Source organism: Pteropus medius, unplaced genomic scaffold (genome assembly GCF_902729225.1).
Source record: "Pteropus medius unplaced genomic scaffold, Ma_sr-lr_union100, whole genome shotgun sequence".
Taxonomy (NCBI): domain Eukaryota; kingdom Metazoa; phylum Chordata; class Mammalia; order Chiroptera; family Pteropodidae; genus Pteropus; species Pteropus medius.
The window spans coordinates 433160-441873 of record NW_024352784.1 but is presented as its reverse complement, the minus strand read 5'-3'; positions in this window follow the sequence as shown (position 1 = coordinate 441873).

Below are 8714 nucleotides of genomic sequence, written 5' to 3'. Positions count from 1 at the left end.
CGTGATAATCTCAAGATTCATTCATGTTGTTGCAAATGCAGTATTTCATCTTTTCATATGGCTGACTAATAGTCTGTTGTATATATGTACCATCTCTTCTTTACCCAATCATCTATTGAAGGACACTGTGGTTGTTTCACATATTGGCCACTGTGAATAATGCTGCTATATGTGGAATTTTTTTTTGTAAAAAAGTCTATAGATACAGAGAAGAGATTGGTGGTTGCCAGAGGCAGGGACAGGGGTGGGAATAAGTGAAGGTAGTCAAAAAATACAAACTTCCAGCTATAAAAGAAAGTCCTAGGATGAAATGTATAGCACAGTGAATATAGTTAACAATACAGTTGACCTTTGAACAACACAGGGTTTAAACTATGTGGGTCCACTTATATATGAATTTTTTTCAATAAATATACAGTCTGCCCTCCATATCCTTGGGTTTCCCATCCACAATATTCAACCAACTGCAGATTAAAAACAGTATTTTTGATCTGTAGTTGGGAATCCATGAATGCAGAGGGCTGACTGTATGCATTGTTTTATTTCATTTTATATAAGGTACTTGAGCATCCACAGATTTTGTAATGGAGGGTATCCTGAAATCAATACCCCACAGATACTGAGGGATAACTGTAGTTAAGTTTCAGGGGAGTCAAAAGTTATGTGAATACAACTCAACAACAATAACAAAAAAGACTAATTTCAAAATGGGTAGAAGACCTGAACAGATATTTCTCCAAAGAGGAAATACAGATAGCTAATAGACATATGAAAAGATGCTCAAGGTCACTAATCATCAGAAAAATACAAATTAAAACCACAATGAGATATCACCTCACACCTGTCAGAATGGCTGTCATCGATAAATCAAAGAACAAGTGTTGGCGAGGATGTGGAGAAAAGAGAACTCTCATACACTGTTGGTGGGATTGCAAATCGGTACAGCCACTATGAAAAACAGTCTGGAGATTTCTTAGAAAATTAAAAATGAATATACCTTTTGACCCAGCAATTGCATTTCTGGGTATTTATCCAAAGAAAACCAAAACAATGATTCATAAAGATCTATGCACCCTATGTTCATGGCAGCACAATTTACAATAGCCAAGATATGGAAGCAACCTAAATGCCCATCAATGGATGATTAGATAAAGAAGTTATGGTTCATATATATAATGGAATATTACTCAGCCATTAAAAGGAACGAAATCCTACCATTTGCAATGATATGGATGGACCTAGAGGTTATTCTGCTGAGTGAAATAAGTCAGACAGAAAAGGATAAATACCATATGATTTCACTTATAGGCAGAATCCAAGCAACAAAAAGAACAAACTAATCAAAAACTGACTCACAAATATAGAGGACAATCTGGTGATAGCCAGATGGGAGGCGGTTTAAGGGGATGGGAGAATGGGGTGAAGAGTTAAAGAAATACAAATTAGTAGTTGATAGATGGTCACAGAGATGGGGAGCACGGCATAGGGAATGCAGTCAGCATTAACGTAATGGCTAGGTGGAGAGCCTGAGGAGAGAAAGAGCAAGTAGGGGGATCCTTTTATGAACTATATAAATGTCAAACCAATTTACTGTATACTTGAAAACAATAATAAAATAAAATTTTTTTAAAGTTATATGCAGATTTTCAACTTCACAGGGATCAGTGTCCCTACCCACCACATTGTTCAAGGGTCAGATATACTGTATTGCATATTTGAAAGTTGCTGAGAGAGAAACTCTTAAAGTTGTCATCCTAAGGAAAAAAAAATATATTTTATGACTCTGTATGGTGATGGATGTTAACTAGACTTATAGTAGTGATCATTTTGCAATATGTACAAATATCAAATCATTATGTTGTATGCCTGAAACTAATTTAATGTTTCATGTCAATTATACCTCAATAAAATAATTTTTTAATTATTCTAATTTGAGTGGGCCATCTGTTCCCTATTGGTGCTCTATCTACTACCATGCTCATTCAATTAAGCAGTATGGAAGTCATTAGCAGGAGCAGTTTCAATGTCATGATAGGATAGAGTTCAGATGGCCATAGATTTAAAAGGTGAGGAAGTAAAGGTAATATTGAAAAACAACACTTACAGGAGGATAGGTCAGTGAAAGGCAGATCCTGAGGATACAGCAGTGAGACAGGAGAGTGCCATGGAAAGACCTCAGCAGAAGTGTGTGGAGTACAGATATTTTTAAAGTCAGCAGTCCTTGGAATCTTCACATATTGAGGTGCACAACACAAGAGAGGAAGACTATTGACATAGGAAAAAGGGGATATAGTCAGTTCTGCTATATCACTTGGTTTGAACATACAAATGTTCCAATGATATATTATGAAACAGTTTGAGCACAACCGAATTTCACATTTGCCATTATGCAATTTTGTCCAGTAGAAATACTGATTGAATGCAGAAAACTGCATCAGCTCAAAACAAGCAGCATAGGAATACACAAAACACACACACACACACACACACACGCACACACACACGCACATGCACACGCACACTTCAAATATCTATTAATTACCTTCATTCACTTCACAACTTTCTCCTGATTTCAGTAAAGCTTCTACCACTTCACAAGCTGCAACCTTTCTGTTTCCTCGAGCAAAGTTCATATCTTCTTCAAAATAAAGTGTTATATTAATTGTAGTACTTATGCTTTTCTTAACCATTTAACATTGTAAAACTCTGCTACTGTAATATTAATTTTCTGTCTTTTTAATGTGTCCCTGACAAAGTTCTTGAATGCTGTGCTCCTAACTCCATTTTTCCATAAATTTTGAGGTTTTTCATATGAGATTTTGTGTAGCACAGTGATTTTTTAAAACTCATGTGTCATGTTATAGCAGAACTGACTGTACTTGCTAGAGTGAGTGGGGAGGAAACCAAGCCCGGAGAGAAGTGAAAACACACCTTCTTCAAACATTTCAACCTGCCAAAGCTGTCCACCTGGTGGGCCTGCCCCCTGGTACTATGTTTGAATAGGACTGTTCCAAGAAGTGGCCAAGACAATCTTCCAATGTCACTGGGGGCCTTTCCTGGAATAGGCAACAACCTTCTCCAGAAGTAATTGGATGAGACAAGGAGTGCCATGGGATGGGCCCAGGGAGAGTAAAACTTTAACCAGGTCATTTCATGCCTGTGATTTATAACCAAAACCCCAGGAGACGTAGGGAGAGGAATAGATCTTTTCTGAGCAACCAAAGGTGAAGCACAGGCAACAGTCAGGAAAGGGGAAGCAGCGCAGAAAGAAGCACAAGCCTGAGGCCATCCTCGTGGCCCCTCCTGCAGTAGTAAATAAACTAGCCAATGTCATGGACATTCAGGAGAATTAAGGGAGGCAGTCTGGTGCCCTGGGACTCTATCCAGGTCCATGAATCTGGCTTGCTATCTCCTTGAATTTCTCAACTTGCCTTTTTTCACCTTCCATCAGGCTCTTCACCTATGCAGGGGTTAAGAGCAGTATCTGGGAACGAGGCCAAAGAGTTGAGGCTGAGCTCTGATATGGCCGTGTTAGAGAAGGTAGGGTTCTCCATCCAGAGGAGTATGCGAAGAAAGTCTCTTGGTTCTCACAGTGTCAGCCACAAAGGAGGCTCTCAGTAAAAATTTAGTGAGTAAATGATCCAACTAAGTGATTCTTAAATAATAAATTATAAAGCATAGATTCCCAAAGTATAAGGATTTTATGAATCATGAGGCTCAATTCTTTCATAATTTGGAACTCTTATAACATATAAAATACATTGTTAATTTGTTTTATTTGTAAAACACAAAAGCCAACATTATTCTCCATGTAAAATTTAATAGACTTTTATTAAATCATCCAAGGGAAAAAAAGGTTGGTTACTATCACTATTGTTCATAAAACATAAAAGCATAAATAAAAGGTATAATATTTGGGAAAGAGAACTCTAAATCAGAAGGGAAAAATGAACTGAAAAATTATTATAACCGACAATAAAATAGTAAAGTGAATCCAAAGCAAAATAACAGAAATCAGCTGGTTTCCTACGTACTAGAAACAGTTAATTAGAAACTATACTCCAGGAAAAAAAATGCCACGCAAAATTTCAAATATAGTAAAAAAAGTGTAAAATGTTGAGACGTATAAATAACACCCTTCAGAGACAGATGTAAAAGAAAATTTAAGTAATGGAAGAGATGCATCTAATTGATAAATAAAGAAAAATATTTTCAAGATGTTAGTTTTTATAAATTAATTTTCATATTTCATAAGATCTTGATTAAATTTAATTTTTTTTTTTTTTTTTTTTTTGAAATTGACAAAAGATTTTAAGATGATCCTGGCAGTCTAAGCATTGGCAAAAGCTTTCAAATTTTTAATGTAAACTCTTAAGTGGAAAAAAGATCTAGTCTGTTAAATCTCTTATAAATCTAGAAATATTTTACTTACTATGGTACTCTAGAAAATTGAAACAGAATAAATTAGACCTAGTACATATAAGAATTTACTGACAACAAAAGGAAGCATCAACAGTCAATTGGAAAAGAAACTAAAATTATTGTTTTAGTATTTAAAAAAAATAAACCAGTATAAATATATTCTTCCCACTATAGATCAAAGATAAATGAGTTATACTTTTTTTTTGTAATTAACCATTAAAAACAGTAAAAAAGAAAAATACAATGAGAAATTAATAGTAATCAAAATTCTAAATCAAAGACGATTTCTTAAGTCATTCAAGGTATAGTGCCCATTTTCTCTTTCTGAGAAAATAACCCAAAAATGTTCTACAGCCATGCAAGATTTAAATCAATATAAAGACCTCACAAATGAAGAGGCACTGTTATGAAAAGATATATGGTGAACATTGGTTTCACCTAACAATTTAAATATTTAAATGGCAAAATCTCTATGGCAATTATGGTAATAAAATCTAGTACATGTAAAAAATTTTTAAGAAAAAAATATGATATACATTTTTTAAATTAAGTTTATTGGGGCAACATTGGTTAATACAATTATATAACTTTTAGGTGTACATTATCATTTGACATCTATTCTATTGTGTTAACCACCCAAAGCCCAGTTTCCTTCAGCTACCATATATTTGATCCCCTTTACCCACTTCACCCTCCCTCTAAACCCTATATTTGACCCCCTTTACCCAGACTACCTCCCCTGTCCTCCCTCCACCCCACTAGTAACCACTAGTCTATAGTCCTCTGGTAACCACAGCCTATACTCCATGTCCATGAGTCTCTGTTTGTCCTGTTCATTTGTTGCTTTTAGGTTTATATCCCACATATAAGTGATACCATGTGATTTTCAACTTTTTCTGTCTGGCTGATTTCACTTAGCATGATTATCTCAAGGTCCATCCATGTTGTCGCAAATGGCAGTATTACATCTCTTCTGATGACGGAGTAATATTCCATTGTATATATATACCACACCTTCTTTAGCCAATCATCTATCATAGGACACTTTGGTTGCTTCCATGTGCTGGCCACTGTGAATAATGCTGCTATGAACATCGGTGTACAAATATCTTTTTGGATATGGGTTTTCAAGTCTTTGGGGTAAATACCCAGTAGAGGGATTGCCGGATCATATGATAGATCAATTCTTAGTTTTTTGAGAAACCTCCATACTGTTTTCCATAGTAGCTGTACCAATTTGCAGTCTCACCAGCAGTGTATGAAGGTTTCTTTTTCTCTACATCCTCTCTAACATTTGTTATTACTTGTCCTGTTGATTATAGCTATTCTAACACGTGTGAGATGGTATCTCATTGTGGTTTTGATTTGCATTTCCCTAATAGCTAGTGATGTTGAGCATCTTTTCAAATATTTTTTGACCATTTGTATGTCCTCTAAGGAGAAGTGTCTGTTCAGGTCCTCTGCCCATTTTTTTACTGGATCGTTTGTTTTTTTGTTGTTATTGAGTCTTATGGATTCTTTGTATATTTTGGATATTAGGCCCATATCGGAGGCATTGCTTGCAAATATATTTTCCTGTTTGGATTGTTGTCCCTTTACTTCGTCGATGATTTCTTTTGCTGAGCAGAAGCTTTTTAGTTTGATGTAGTTCCATTCATTTATTTTAGCTTTTACTTCCCTTGCTTTTGAGGTCAAATTCATAAAATCTCTTTAAGTCCAAGGTCCTTGAGTTTAGTTCCTATGTTTTCTTCTATGCTTTTTATTGTTTCAGGTGTTATCTTCAGGTTCTTAATCCATTTTGAGCTTATTTTGGTTTGTGGTGATAGACAGCAGTCTAGTTTCATTCTTTTGCAGGTGGCCTTCCAGTTTTCCCAGCACCATTTGTTGAAGAGGCTTTCCTTTCTCCACTGTATGTTTTGGCTTTTTTGTCAAAAATTATTTGCCTGTATTAATATGGGTTTACTTCTAGACTCTCAATTCTGTTCCACTGGTCCGTGTGTCTGTTTTGCTGCCAATACCATGCCATTTTGATTACTGTCGCTTTGTAGTATAATTTGAAGTCAGGCAGAGTGATGCCTCCAGCCTCATTCTTTTTTTCTCAGGATGGCTTTGGCAATGTGAGCTTTTTTGTGCTTCCATACAATCTGATGATTTTTTTGTTTTATTTCTTGAAAAAATGCCAATGAGATTTCAATGGGGATTGCATTAAATCTGAATAATGCTTTTGGTAATATGATCATTTTAACTATGTTGATTCTTCCAATCGAAGAACATGGAATATCTTTCCATTTCTTTGTATCTTCTTCAAGTTCTTTTAATAGGGTCTTGTAGGTTTCATTATATAGGTCCTTCACATGTTTCATTAAATTTATTCATAGGTATTTTATTCTTTTTGTTGCAATTGCAAAAGGAATTATTTTTTCCACTTCTTTTTCTGATACTTCATTATTAGAGTATTGGAAAACTATGGATTTTTGAACATTGATTTTGTATCCAGAGACTTCACTGTATTTGCTTATTGTTTCTAGTAGTGTTCTTGTGGAGTCTTTAGGGTTTTCTATATAGAGAATCATGTCATCTGCCAATAGTGACAGTTTGACTTCTTCGTTTCCTATTTAGATGTCTTTTATATCTTTCTCTTGTCTGATTGTACTCACTAGGATCTCCAATGTTATATTGAATGACAGTGGCAATAGTGGACAGCCTTGCCTTGTTCCTGATCTTAGAGGGAAGGTTTTGAGTTTTTCACCATTAAGTATAATGTTGGCTGAGCGTTTGTCATAGATGGCCTTTATTATGTTAAGGTACTTTCCTTCTATACTGATTTTATTAAGTATTGTGCTGTATCTTGTTGAAGGCTTTTTGTGCATCTATTGATGTGATCATATAATTCATATGTTTTAATTTGTTTATGTGGTGTATCACATTAATCTATTTGCATATGTTGAACCATCCCTGTGCCTATGGGATGAAACCCACTTGATTGTGGTGAATAATCTTTTTAATATGTTGCTGTATTAGGTTCATTAGTATCTTATTAAGGATTTTTGCATCTGTGCTCATGAGAAATATTGGTCTGTAGTTTTCTTTTTTTGTGTTATCTTTACCAGGTTTTGGTATCAGAGTAATATTGGCCTCATAAAATGTGTTGGGAAGTATTGCTTCCTCTTCGAATTTTTGGAAGAGTTTGAGGAGAATAGGTGTTAAATCTTCTTTGAGTGTTTGGTAGCATTCCCTGGTGAAGCCATCTGGTCTTGGACTTTTACTTTTTGGCAGGTTTTTGATGATTGTTTCTATTTCCATACTGCTGATTGGTCTATAGGGATTTTCCAGTTCTTGATTCAATCTAGGAAGGTTGTATTTTTCTAAGTACTGATCCATTTCTTCTAGGTTATTAAATTTGGTGTTATATATTTTTTCATTCCTAGCAACTTCTTTGCTCCAAAAGTTACAAGATGAATTGGGAACAATTATGTGCCTCCAAACAATGTTAGAATGCTTTATTTAAGTGCTCGCGAAAAGGAAAATTTGTTTTTAATTGTGTGAAAATTTTAATCAGCCTTTCATTTATTATGTCTCTCTTTTTATTTGAACTTGAGTGATCGGCCCTGCAGAGTTGCTTCAAAATGATCCTGCTCATCTCCTTCAATCAGTGTTTCTGGTCTGAGTTGAACACTTTGACATGCTCACCTGAGGGCTTTTATCTTCTCTTCTTATTAACTACTTATTCTCTCTAAGCCTCTATTTTCTTATCCGCTGAATGAAAATAATGATAGTGTCTTATCTCATCGGATTCCTTTGAGAACTGAATGAGATAATTTATGTTAAACCCTAACACAGGGATGTTGTAAGGGCTCAACAAATGTTAGCTGCTATTACATTATTATTTTATTGTTGAGATTTCTGTCACTCCTCTTATGCTGTGTTTTCAAATGCTTTGTGTACATTTTGTCTGCAGCTACTAATTACCTCTAGAATTAGTGTTCCCTCTTGGCATTAGAGGAAAGGTTTTCACTGCTCCTTTGATTCACTGACCCCATGCTCAGTGATCCCAGGGGTGACTCTGGCACCTGCCTCCAAAAGAAAGCATGTGGCTTCTCTGTCTCTAAATATAAGCACCCTGTATGGGGCAGGAATATCCACAGCCCTCATGTCAACATAAGCAGTTCAGTTTTCTCTTTTCTTTTCTTTCCCCTTCTCTCAGAACAAGCAAAGTTTGCAGCTCTTCTCTACTACTTTCTTGATCCTTCATCTGATACTGTAATGTAGTAGTAGGTGAGTTAAAGAGCATT